Source organism: Cupressus sempervirens, chromosome 4 (assembly GCF_028749045.1).
Source record: "Cupressus sempervirens isolate cs-2001-9-10 chromosome 4, ASM2874904v1, whole genome shotgun sequence".
Classification (NCBI taxonomy): domain Eukaryota; kingdom Viridiplantae; phylum Streptophyta; class Pinopsida; order Cupressales; family Cupressaceae; genus Cupressus; species Cupressus sempervirens.
Genome location: NC_143121.1, coordinates 767,846,722 through 767,860,558, shown reverse-complemented (window position 1 = coordinate 767,860,558; position 13,837 = coordinate 767,846,722). Strand labels below are relative to the sequence as shown.

Here is a 13,837-nt window from a genome sequence, read left to right as displayed (position 1 = left end):
ATCTATATCTGATCTTTTATAAGTTAGATATTTCAAACTGCCAATCATGGATCTGTACTTCTTCTACTCAACTTTAGATATCTCATCTTTTCTAGATAACTTGTGACCAATTATCATAGGTGTACCAAAAGGATTTAAAATTTCCAAGCCAAATATCTTTAATAAGTCTTTCAAATACTTTGTTTGTGATAGAACAATATAGGATCACTATTCTACATAATTTGTAAACCCAAGAGATGTTCCATCTCACCAATCATGCTCATCTCAAATTCTTTCTTCATGTCATCAAAAAATTTGTCACTTTCTTCATCATCACCTCCAAAGATTATATCATCCAAAAATATCACAATAATAAATAAACAATTATCACTTTCTTTCAAATATAAGTTTATATCTATTGTACCTTTAGCAAATCCCAATTTTGTCCAATACTTACCCAATCTCAATTACTAGTTTCTAGTTGGTTTCCTTAGTCCATACAATGCCTTCATCAACTTGCATACTTTATCTCTTTCTTTTGTCAAAGAAAATCCTTTAGGCTCCTCAATGTAGATTTATTCTTCAAGTTCTTCATTTAGAATGGTTGACTTCATATCCATCTGATACACTTTAAATTTTTTTTTTGTTGCATAAGCAAGGAATATTATTACTACTTCAATTCTTGCAGTAGGTGTAAATGTTTCTTCATAGTCTATACCTTATTGCAATGAATATATCCTTTGCATACTAGTCTAGCATTTTTTCTCATGACCTCACCTTGTTCATTCATTTTATTCTTGAAAACCTACTTAGTTCCTATATCCAAACTTTGCATCCACTTTTTACATTTGCACTCTGAATAATAGTCTTGGTCCTTTGATTAAAAAATCTATAAGCTTTTCATTTCAATGAATAACCAAGGAAGATACCTTCATCACTTCTTTAATCAAACTTATCAATATCATCATCTCTCTTGATATAACACTTTTCTTTGAAAATTCTAAAATACTTCACTAATGCTGCATGTCCAAACCATAATTCAAAAGGTGTTTTTGTGTACATATTTTGATATACACCCTATTCATTATATACACTATTGTATTAATTTCTTCTCTCCAAAATTTCTTTGATATATCATTCTCAAAAATCATAGATCTCAAAATATTATCAAAAATTCTTTTCAAGAACCTTCTAATCCACAACTAACTGTTATGAACTTTAGCAATCGAACATGTCATCTTTGTACAAATCAACTAAAAAAAATAAATTTACCTCTAGATCTTGTTACCATGCTAATCATCTTACAATAACTGATATCCCTTATCAATCAACTGTCCAACACTTAGAAGATTATTTTTCATTCCATCAACAAAATAAACATCATTTGTTTTAGTTTTTCCATCAAGAGTAATAGATCATATTCCCTTAATGTGACAAGCTGCATTGTTACCAATTCTAACAATTACTCCATCATAACTATTGAACTTAGCAAACTTATGCATATCACTAGTCATATGATGTGAACGACTATTATCTATGATCCAATCAACTTTTGTTTCAACATGTGACAATAGGGTTTTCTTTTCTCTGACTTCCTTTTCATAATTTTCTTCCTTTATAGAAAAAAACCCAACTCAACATCACTTTCACTCTTTCTTTAGACTCATCATTATCATTTTATTCTTATACTTCTTTACTCTCTTAGGATATTTAGAAGCATAATGGAAAAACTCACTACAAGTATAAAATTTAATGATTTTCTTACCAAATGGTTTTCTCTTCACAAGCAAGGTAATTCCTTTTTCAATATTTCTATCTTCTTTGGATCTCTATCTACTGTTGTTAGCATAATCTACACTGGTGCTTGCACTTCTCTATAAGGAAGGGTGAAAATTTAATGTGCTAAAGGTAGTCTCCACCCTAGAAAAATTTGTAGACTATTTCAAACTAACTTCTATTGCTTTAGTCTCTCTAGAAAATTTCTTAGTACAACGTTTCACTTTCTCAATCATTTGTGATGTCTTGTTGAATGGTGGTGTCAAATTCTTCAAGATATCTCATATGATGTCATCCTAATCTTTAGTTCTATTACAAGATTTGATTCCTCCAAAAATTTCTGATATACTTCCAATATAACTTCTTACAGATTCATCTTTTATCATTTTTGCCTCTTGAAATAAACATATCCAATTTTTCAATCTGATTCTCTTAGCATGCTTATTACCTTCAAAATTAGATTCTAAATCTCTCCAAATTTCATGAGATGTTACCAAATATTTTAACCGACTTTACTCATTTTTAGGAAGAGGTGAAAAAAGTAATTCTCTACCAACTATGTTACACATGAACAAATCTCTGTTAACTTCTATATAGTCTTCAATTTTTCTTTCTTCCACAAAGATCTTCCCATTCTTCGTAATCAACCAATATCCTAGACCCATGCATAAAAGATGTGTATTCATATTCTCTTCCTAGCTATCATAGTGAAATGAGTCAAATTTAGGACTTTCTTTTTTGAAATGACCTGCCATTGATCACCATAAGTTATTAATATTTTTGTTCAAGGACTGAGGCTCTGATACCAATTATTAGAAAGAAAATTCCACAAAGATAACTAAGAGTTGGGGGGGAGGAGGGGGGTTGGTTGAATTAGTTATCAGATTAATACAAATTTTACTAACCTTATTAAACTTCAAACATATGATCAATATAAGAAACAACCATAAGAAGACACACATACACACTAATACTAGATTTATTAACTAGGCAAACCCTTGATTAGAGGGAAAGCTGTAGTAGGGATGATAACCATCAAATGATATACTAATATAAATGTTCCTTGTAAGAGGATGGACTCTATTAAGAGCCAATGAAATACATTTAGTAGATATTATTCTCTATTAGGAGACTTTGAATCCTTGTTAGGAGATTTTAACCCTATTAGGAGTTGTGCCAACCTATTGTCCAAACACCTTCAGTGGCAAGGCCACCAAACTCATTGCCCAACTTACCTCAGTATTATTACTTTTAGAATAATATAAATGTAATTGATCTTAGAAAATGAATACTTATTCTATCCTCTTATCATGCCTCAACCATACCAAAAACACTTCTCAGATCTCAATACCAGATATCCAAACTCACATCACAATGATCCATTTCATTCCTTACTCACATTTACTAATTTCTTTTACTGATCTCATTCACTTTCTCATTACATTTTGCATCATAAGGAAAATAAATTTCCTTTATACCATGTCCTCAAAATAATTCATTGAGTTGGCCTTGAGGCTTTTATAATTAATTACAATAGGACCTCATTAACATAATACAAATTTATTACATATTTTCATAGTTACAATACACTCTCAACTAACATTTTTCACAATTATTCACATGTGAAACATCAAGCTGTGCATAGACATTGACATCATTATTAGGTTTTCTTCAGTCTCTTTCTAAATTTTGTCATCTAGATTCTATTCCTATTAGGAGATATAATATTAACACTGTAAACCACTTCTCATGACCTCTGTCTACAAATTGTCATTAGTAAATCACAAATAAATCTCACCAATCTTCTACTTTCTACATGTACACTTGACCACTAAATCCAAACACACTATAGAACATGTCCCAATTACTTCTTGACCTCATCTTCGATACTCAATCCATAGGACATCAATCCCTTTCTGCTACCTTTCAAATTTTCTTAGTATGTTGACATCATTAATGATAAACATAGTAGAAAAAATACAACAAACAATCATGCTACCTATCTCCACATTGCTCCAACAATGCTATAATCCCCCATAGGAATATTATCAACATGCATACTAAAATGAAAACCTCCTTTTTTTTTTCTTTCTTGACTTCTAAATAATAGCTCAAAGTATTAATGTATGTGTTCATTTTCATCTTGATTGGTCATGGTTTCCTTCCTCTTTTGATTATCATCAATGATGATATCAAGAATTTCCTAATAAAAAAACACTTTCTTGGAATCATTAGCTATTATTCATTTAGGATATGAGAATGCTACTTCCCTTCCCATATTTTTAAGTTATGATTTATTTTTTCAAGTGATGATCTTTAGTTTTAGGAATCTTTTGAGTTGATCGACCAACATAGATAGTGGAAGTTCCTTAGCAACTATCTTTTACTATTGTTATATTGGTGGTGATGATTGCATTTATTTCTTGATTTTGTTAGTGGGAAACTAGGTTTTTTGAAAAGCAAAAGTTTAGAACTATATAATCAAGAAAAAATCTCTATCATTGTTTGTATCTTTATATAGGACCTTGGAGTTATGTATAGTAGCATATATAATTTTTTCTTGATTTCTGTACAATTTTTCTTTTATCCTAAATATGAGTAATATGACTAACTCTATTAGTGAATGGAAAATGCTTTTTTGAATATTTTTTAACCTTTTCTTTTTTTTAATTAATAATAATTTAGAAACATATTTACACCGCAACTCATTACAAAATTGTCTATATTATTTGTATTCAAAGATTTTGTAGCAAGTTAAAGTCTTTAACCATAAAAAAATTTCTATGAGTATGCACATGGTTTAGAATGTGTTATTATAACATGCATTAATTTGAATATGTATGATGGTTTTTCAAAAAATATCATCACAATGGATCATCCTTAAAAAAATATACTATAACGTTTTTATTCCTTCCCTTTTCCCTAGCTAATAGGAACAAGTAAATAGAGAGCCAACTTGTAAAATCCAAGAGGTTATTGATAGTGTGTGAAATAAGTCCCCAAATTATTGATATTTTTGTAAAATGTTCTTACCTTATTTGAATTCAAATTTTTGCATCAACATTTTTTCTTTTTCTAGCATGCCTAGTGAGACAGTTCACTCTTTTTATCAAAAGTGGGTATATGAGAAAAATGCTTTCTACTAGGTATTATACTATCAAACACCCAAGTTCATTGATTCTATGTCTCACATCTATACCATTGGAGAGTTCTCTATCATTCAATATCTTGAGAATTCTTTGACCTTCTAATTTAGTTATGACCCAATAATTTTTCCTTTTATCTTGGGGAAGTGGTAGTCTTCCCATCCTGTTAGCAAATAGTGTAAGCTAGGACCTTATCCTAACCAATTCTTTTAATGCTTTCCCAAATTTTATTGGGATATTGAAAAATCCCACAAATCATATGGTAGAGATGGAATATGGATGTACCTTAAATCACACAACTATGAAAAATACTCTACTTAGAGTATTGGATACCTCATTCTAATGGAATGCTCAAATAGGTATATATTGATTCTAACCTCCATAGGAACATGTGACTCTTTTATATAAATTTTTTTCAAAAAATACTTGATTATTCACCATTACTCTACTAGTTAATCTCCATAAAAGGCTCTAAAAGTGGCCCTATCAAATTTAAATATCTATTTTATAAAACCTGGCATAATATACCTATTCAGGCTAACCTCTTTGCAACCATGGATTTTTCATTTTATCTTAGATATTTCAATTTGGATATATACCAAAACCATTTGATGAACTATCACATGTCCAAGTAGCAAAGATACCTAATAGAAGTATGTAACATCAAAACTAATAAATCGCAGAAAAGAATCCTTTCATATTAAATCAATGAAACATGCAAAAGCACTACTCTGATAATGGTTATACATATCCATAGTATCTTACAAGTATTCCTTTATTTCACTAATCATCATTTCCATAATTTCAATTTAGAATTAGTATATTTGTTCCTAATGGATTCCTTCATGTTTCCACATTTAGCTCCATTCTAGAAAAAATTTGTCTTAATATCTCTAACCTACTCAATTAGTAGCACGATAGATACACTAGAAATAATGATCTTGTCACTAATTAATTGATTAGTCAACCATTCCTCTATCTCTTTTTTTCTCACTAGAGATCAATCATATGATAATTCACACTCTTTCAAATATATCACCTTCTAACAAATTATGGTAAACTATGTTAAAATCCACAAAGCTATATTTTGATGGAGAAATCATAATTTTATCAATCCCCTCTTCATTTTCCATTTCCTGTATTTTCTTGAAATAAGTTCTTCTTTTTCATCCTCTAGGATTGTAACATTTTCTTTTCTTTTGATAGTAGTTCTTCCTATTTTATGTTTCCCAACCAAAATAAGAATAGAAACATTCAAAATTTTGTTACTAAATGAGGAAACCTCCTCAACATGACTCAATAGCACAACACTTGAAAGAAGAAAGCCATACCAAATGTTCACCTATAGCGAAGTAAAATATCATTTGCAAGATTCTACACAACTCTTCAAAATACCTAGTTACCTTTAAATTCAATTATCGAAACGAATGTCATTTTGCCACTCCATGTTCTCTCTACCTAGTAAAGAGCTTAAGATATATAATACTAAGAATACAACCAAAGACCCAAATTAAGATCTATAACAATATCCTACAAACACTAGACATTCTCAAGATTATCTTTCAAAAATAAATGTAATCTACTACAATTGAAGTGGCACCATCATGATTTAGAAATTAAATTTTGTAAGAAATGCTATATGCTACATAAGTAACCACCAAATCCTCAAGTGTACTTATCAAAAGTAGACATTGATCACATTTAATACTAGTCATCTCCTCATTTTTTTTGAACTTGATTGCCCTCTTCCTAGGTAAATCACTCATGCTACAAAATCTTGTGATATTTTCAATTACCTATTTTGAGTAACTCATCAGGATCATAATCAATTCCATATCATTGCATAAGGGGAATTGTGCCCATCTATCCCAATTGAGATTTCATAATCACTGCAAGTCAATTATCTTATACTTTTATTATTTAACCAATCATACTATTTTTATTTTAATCTTTTTCATTTTATATTATATTTTTTGTGAAAGACAATTTGCTCGTGTAGATTGAAGATTATGTTTTAATTTAATTTTTAAGGTAATAGTTAAGAATATTTTTATATTATAATATAACAATATTATTTTTGTTTTTATTTTTGCAACGGTTATAGTTTGCTTAAGATTCAATTAGATTTAATTATTATTATACATTAAATTATGTTATATAACTTTGAAGAAAGTGTTATATTAGATCATTTATATTATTATATTATAATATTTTTTGTTATTAAATATTATTTTATTAAGGTTTAGTTACAATTGATTATTAACAAAAAAAAATTATATTAATATTAAGCATTGGGATAGGGGTATAGTAAGTCATGTCGTGATAAAAAATAAGGTTTTGGAAAATGACTTCTTATGTTGTAAAAATAATATTTTCATATGCTCATGTCTATCTCATCTTCTTTGCTTCCTTTCTCTTTGAATACACAATTTAAAATAATTTCATAATTTTCTTCTCTAAAGCTACTTCACTATTGAATTTTAGATGAATTAAACTTACGAAAAATAAAGATTACTTAAGAAAATTTAAAGAATATTAATTAATTTTATATATAGATTAATTAATAATATATAAACCTCTTTCAAATGACAAAAATGATTAGAGAACTTTTAATCTATAGTGCTATCATCTTACTGATAGATTATAAGTATTATCTAAAACTTTAACACAGTTATATATATATATATATATATATATATATATATATATATATATATATTCCCTTTCTATTAATTTAAATATAAAGTTACGTATTCACAAAAAAGGGGTCTAGGGAGACAAGATCATCCCACAAGAGTTAAAATGGATAGAGCCTAAAAACTTAACTAATCATAAGAGAAAAAAGAGAAAGCATCCCTCAGGCTACAAGAGTAGTGCCAACTAAGGGGGGAGGTTCATGCTCATGATGGCCCCATACATCAGGGGGGTTGGTGGGGGGTTCAAGGCAAGCCCACCCATTAGCAATATCATCATTCTTCTCTTTATCTTTCTCTAACCTAAGAGGAGAGATCATGGAAAGACCAGTTATGATCTAGATTGGAGGAAGGCCACAAAAAAGAGGAGCAATAGGGGGAGCCACTTGGGACTAGTTAGAACCATGCCTTGGGAGAGGATAAATCGAGTGTTGGAGGCCTTAGAAACCACCATTATGAAAATGATGAGGAGGTACAACTTGAGGATGTGGGATTGGTAGGTTGATGAGCTATGACCCTGCTAATGAGCATGATGAAGTTTATGATCTCGAAAAGCAATATCAGGTGACACCCTATCCACTATATAGGGAGAATTCCCCTAATTAGATAAAAGATCCTATAGGTGGGTACCTTTAGAGCCACTTTATCAATTTGTACATAACTCTGCATCATTACATTATTGCACATGCAAAGTTCAATATACATTGAAACATTTATGTCAAGAGAGATGTGAGAAAACACAACATTTTTGTCCTTCCATATAGTGAATAAAATATCTATTTTGAAAGTATGCCAAATTTTAGAGTACTTGTAGGGAAGCCTAGGTGAATCCCCCAACAATATTATATGACAAGAAAAATTTTCTAGGTAGAAAGGAGAGAAAAAGTCATGAATGTACTGACAATACTATTGGGAACTTTTGGAAAACTAAAAAATATGCAGAGACATATTAGGCTACCCATGAAAAGGGAATCTATGGTTAGGGCCACCCAAATGCTAGAGCCTAGGGCCCAAAGAAAACACCTGAAAAGAATGCACCAAACAAACTACAAAATCTTTTTCTTAGTGATGGCTTCCCAGACATTTGAGAGCCTACAACTGAAAGTTTGTTAAGACGAATGCAAATTCTAGCATTAGTTGAGCACATCCACCATCGGCAAGTGAGGAACACACTACTGATAACCCAACTTGAGTTTATAACTAGTCATAGGGGTGGCAAGAGACCACCTCCAATTATTCTACCAAGAATTAATAGAACAAATACTCAGCTTGACTAATAGATGTAGGGGCACTATAGAAATTAGAGGATCAAATATCTTTTGATCTCGGTAGGAAAGATGAAATTGCACTTGCATATCTTCACACATGTGAAGGTTCATGAGAACTCTAGAAAAGAGATCATGAGGAGCACTGATGCCACATTTGAAAAAAATAGCACATTGGGTGCCTTGATGTTTGCCAAAGGGATCCCTTGAACAACAAACAAGGGAGACAAATAAAAATTTTGATGCTTCATAGAAAGTCCATCTCTAAACCCATTTCCTTTGAATCTTGATCATTAACCTCCAACCAGTGCAAATGAGTGTTGATCTAAGCTCTACCAGTGGCATAGTTGTCCACAACTTGCTTTTGGTGATGAAGGGTGGTGACCCAAATTTGTAGATCTAGATAAAAAGGATTCATGGAAAGGGTTTTAGAGGAAATCCATATATCTTTAGTGGTATCACCATAAGATCTCTGATAGTACCTAGTCAACTATCTACCCTAAATGTGAAGCAATCTTGTAATGCAAGTGATGTCATCATTCCACTATTGAATCCACCTAACATGTGTGTGGATCTGAGGTTCAATATTCTAAATATTCAAGATAAGAGAAGATATGGGGGCATGAGCCAATAAATATGTGTTTAGAAAAAATTGCATCTTCTAAGTATGGGGGTGAGCTTTTTTCCAAACGATGGAGAAATAAATGGGAAAATGGTCATGGAGAGTCACATCTATCAACAGAGTGATAGGTGATTCCCTATCTTCAAAAAATGAAAATAAACATTGAGTTGTGATCATGGAATGATCGATCCTTTTAAAAGCCCTATCAAAACTATCTTGAAAGTTGGACTAGGTATGCTAAACTCCACTAGAATGGTGGCAGTTGGTATTGGGATTAAAAAAGGCCCAATTTATTGTACATGTAAACTAAAGCTTCTCTCTCATCAACTACACAAACAAATGAAAAAAATCTTCTTTATTAGTAGCTAGCTCAACCATGTTGAAATCTTCTCATAAAGCCCAAGTGGTAGGTGGAAGATGATCCACCATCCAATTTCATAGGTATCAAATATCAACTGCATAATTAGGAGCATAACCATTACTAATACCAAAAGAATGATTATGAGAAGATAATGATATTGAATCCATTCTCTACATGGGATCAATAGCATACAAATTACATGAGGAAATTGAATAAGGTGAGATAAGATTAACAACACTAACTAGGCTAGCCTCATGTTGGGAAGAAAGTAGACCACTATCCATTCAAATCACATAGTAAGCTACACTAGGAAGAAACCCAACAATTTTGACATCTTGAAGGAAAATGAAATCTAGGTTACCAACCCTACACCTGGTATCAAAAAAATATTATTTTTTAGGGAGGTCTACTAGTCCCCACACATTCCATTATAGAAAACTCATCATGCAAAAACTTGCATGTCATCCTTGTCAATGAGAGAGGAGACTATTATGCAAAAACATGTGGAAGAGTCAAGAGAGGGGTCTCTAATGGAGATGATCACTTTAGTCATCTAGGCTACAAGAACAACACAGATCCTGCTTAGAAATCATGGAAACCACTTGTGATGCATTGACCTAGGTGGTCTGAGGTTGTAAACTAGTAGAACTTGTAATCTCCTAAGACTCTAGATTTGAAACAGGCAATGACCTAAGAAAATGAACTCAAGAAACTAGTGATGCTATGGTAGAGGCAACCCAACAATTATCTTAGGAGGGACCTACTTTAGAGTTAGTGTTTATTTTACCCTTCTTAACAACTATAATCCATTTATCCTTTTTCATAGCCTTAGTAGTCTTAGCCTCTTTCACTATTTTCTTTATGTGCTCAAGCAAGGGGCAATCCCTAATCTTTTGCTAAATAGATTAGAAGTGATAGCAAGTGTCTAGAAGATTAAGGTAGAGCACCTCTTGGATGAATGTGGTATTACCAATTTGAATATTGATAGTTTCCTTGATGTCTTAAGAAACGTCAAACTCCACACAAATCCTATGCTAAGGGTGAGCATTGATAAACTTGTCAAGTTCAAGGAAAATGACCTTGCTGACAATTTGCACAATAGCTTGTGAAAATGACCAACATGGTATTAGGAAACTAGGAAACTCAACTCAAGCAAGAAACTTAAGCTTGTGGTCATCAGAGACTATAAATTCTTGAGACTAATGCTGAAAAACCTAAAGTGAAGACCTAATAGACCAGGGACCCTAGGTGAACACATGTTGACCCTAGCCAAGGTTACCATAATAGAACAAGGAAAAATTATTGGTGAGACTCTGAACCCCCTCAAGAAGGACACCGTAGGGGTTCCAAACTTTTGAAAGCCACTCTCAAATACGATTTTAGAAGAAGTGTGGCCAAAAAAGTAACCTCTCAAGGTTTTCTATTCAAGCCATGCACATGTAGTATCAAAATCTTTCATATTAAGCACAACATTAGGGGAGTAATTACCTCATGAACTGGATTGGGGATGAACTTATGTAGATTTTTTCTCAGAGGATCCATTCACACTAACAACTGCAAATCCAACACTAGTAGTAATTGCTAGCTCGATAACAATGAGGCCACTATAACCTAAACAATATCTTGTGGTAAATGCGGAATGATAGGTAGCGAAAAATGAAAAGTTTCAAAACAAAATTGTATAAACCCTAGCAGAGCACATTCTCACTCACATGTTACCTTCCTAAATCATAATTAGAAATATACCATTTAGGTACAATTTTTATATTTAACAACTATATGTAAACACAAAAGAATAATTGAACACTTTTTAAAACAATAAAATAAAGATTTATAATTTTATTTGAGTGATAAAGGCAAGTGGGAGTGACATGATGATAACTGATAAGATAACCCTAAATCCAAGTTTTATGGCATTAATCAACCTATGTCATTGCATCAATAAACTACTGACATCAATGAGAAAAATTATGTTTCTATGAAATAAAATAATTATCTTGTAGTCAGTGAACACCTACATGTTTACAAATCATATTGTAAAAGTAATATGAAAATAATGTCATAAGAATACATTACTTAAGTAAAGATTTATGAAGACAAGGGTTACAATAGTTTTAATAAAATTCTCTATATGTACATCCTAATCTGTGCTAGTTTACACATTTAACAAAATTTAGTGCTTTCCAAATGGATATGGAAAAATAGTTGTTAGTAGGAGACATGATATTGCAAGAGGGGAGAAGTAGTTGCAAAAGTTGGTGAGTCATGTGTTTTGATATTAATCATTGTCATAAGATTCCAAAGGATTATATCATACCTCCAATAGAGAGGTGACAACTAAATCAAGTTGCTTCTTTATCGAACATTTCAATAATAGATTTAGCTCAACTTGATGGCCCGAATAGGAATTTTCTCATCAAAATAATTAAAAGTGGTTGTCAACAAGAATTTTTTTTCAGGTGCAACTTAAGTTTTTAATTGTCAAATTCCCACCATTTTCTTAAAGTTTGTTTCTAGATTTGATTGTGTATGTTTTTATTAATGTTTTTAGATTTCATTGTGCATATTTTTCTTAGTGATTTCAATCATCAAAATTTATAAAAATCCAATTTTATGGTAAGTACATTCTTCCAATAGAATTCTATTACTTCAAATCACTCATAATTTTCTACTCGCTTAGGTTATTATGCATGGAGTCTCTGAGAAAGTCATCAACCAAATGCTTGAAGTTTCAAAACATTTTTTTAGTAAGTCCATTGACAAACGTTAGAGGTTATATTCTAAAAACCCTTCTAGTGTTATACACTTGTCAACTAGCTTGAACATTGAAAAAGAGAAAGTCTACAGTTGGAGACAATTCTTGAGGCACAATTATTATCCTTTAGAGAAATATGTCGACACCTAGCCATTAGAAGCCCCTTCTTATGTGTACTTTTTATTCCAATTCTCCATAATTTCCTTCTCACTATTTCCTAAGCATTGTTGATGAATATAGCTAGGATTTATTTGTTCATGCAAGGAGGATGTTGGAAAATATGGCTCAGAGGTAAGAGTTCTAGATTTACACTTGCTACCTGTCATTTTTGAGTGCATTAGAGTTGAACAAAATATTATTGAGAAACTCTTGGAAATCAGGTTTAACATATTGCTATCAATTATTATCTATGATTCTCTAATCTTGAGCTCACATTTAGCTTACTAGATCATTCATATTGCAATGCTCTCACAATTCTTCTTCAAGGTGATGTTTTAGGTCTTCAAGTCTTCAAGAATGGACAATGACTCTGTGAAGTGCAACCCATATCTACTACTTTTGTTATCAACATTAGAGACCAATTATAGGTATACTACTTACATCACAAAATGGGACAACTTTTTTTTTCAATACCCAACTCTTTTGTTGGCAGGTATTGAGAAATGGAATAAAAAAAAGTGCAATTCATCAAGAGGCAGTGAATGCAGTTGAAGCACTGCTCTGAATATTGATATTTTACCGCAGTTTACCTAGTGTAGTAATTTCTCTTGCTCCATCATTAATCATCAGTGATAATGCTGTCCAATATAGAAAGTTTACATATCATGAATACTACTAGATGTTATAGATTAAAACTCTGAAGGAAATACTTTCTTCAATTTATTTACTGTAAATTCTACAAATGTATGTCTACTGATAGGAGGTGGTACCATGGAAAAGTAACACTTGATTAGTTCTCTAGTGTGACAAGATCTTCGTTAATGTCACATGTTTAATTAATTCTATTTCCATAATTTTTTGGTCCTCTTTTCATTGCCTTATATGAAATCTTATTAATATTTATCTATTTGGTGACTTGTTTAGTCCTTCAAGACCTTTTCCCATTTGATAAATATAGCCTCATAATTAATGGTTGGCATATTAGAAACAAAGAAATTTTTTTTTTCAAACATCCAAGAAAAATTAGTAAATGCACTTGTGAAGGTTATAAAATTTGGAAACACTAAACATTGAACAAATC

General features: G+C 31.3%; 1 pseudogene; it reads left to right on the top strand.

Annotated features, from left to right (window-relative positions):
- Positions 1 to 12,035: 12,035 nt before the first annotated feature.
- LOC149563634 (protein DOWNY MILDEW RESISTANCE 6-like) lies at positions 12,036 to 13,435 on the top strand (annotated as a pseudogene).
- The last annotated feature ends 402 nt before the right edge of the window (positions 13,436 to 13,837 follow it).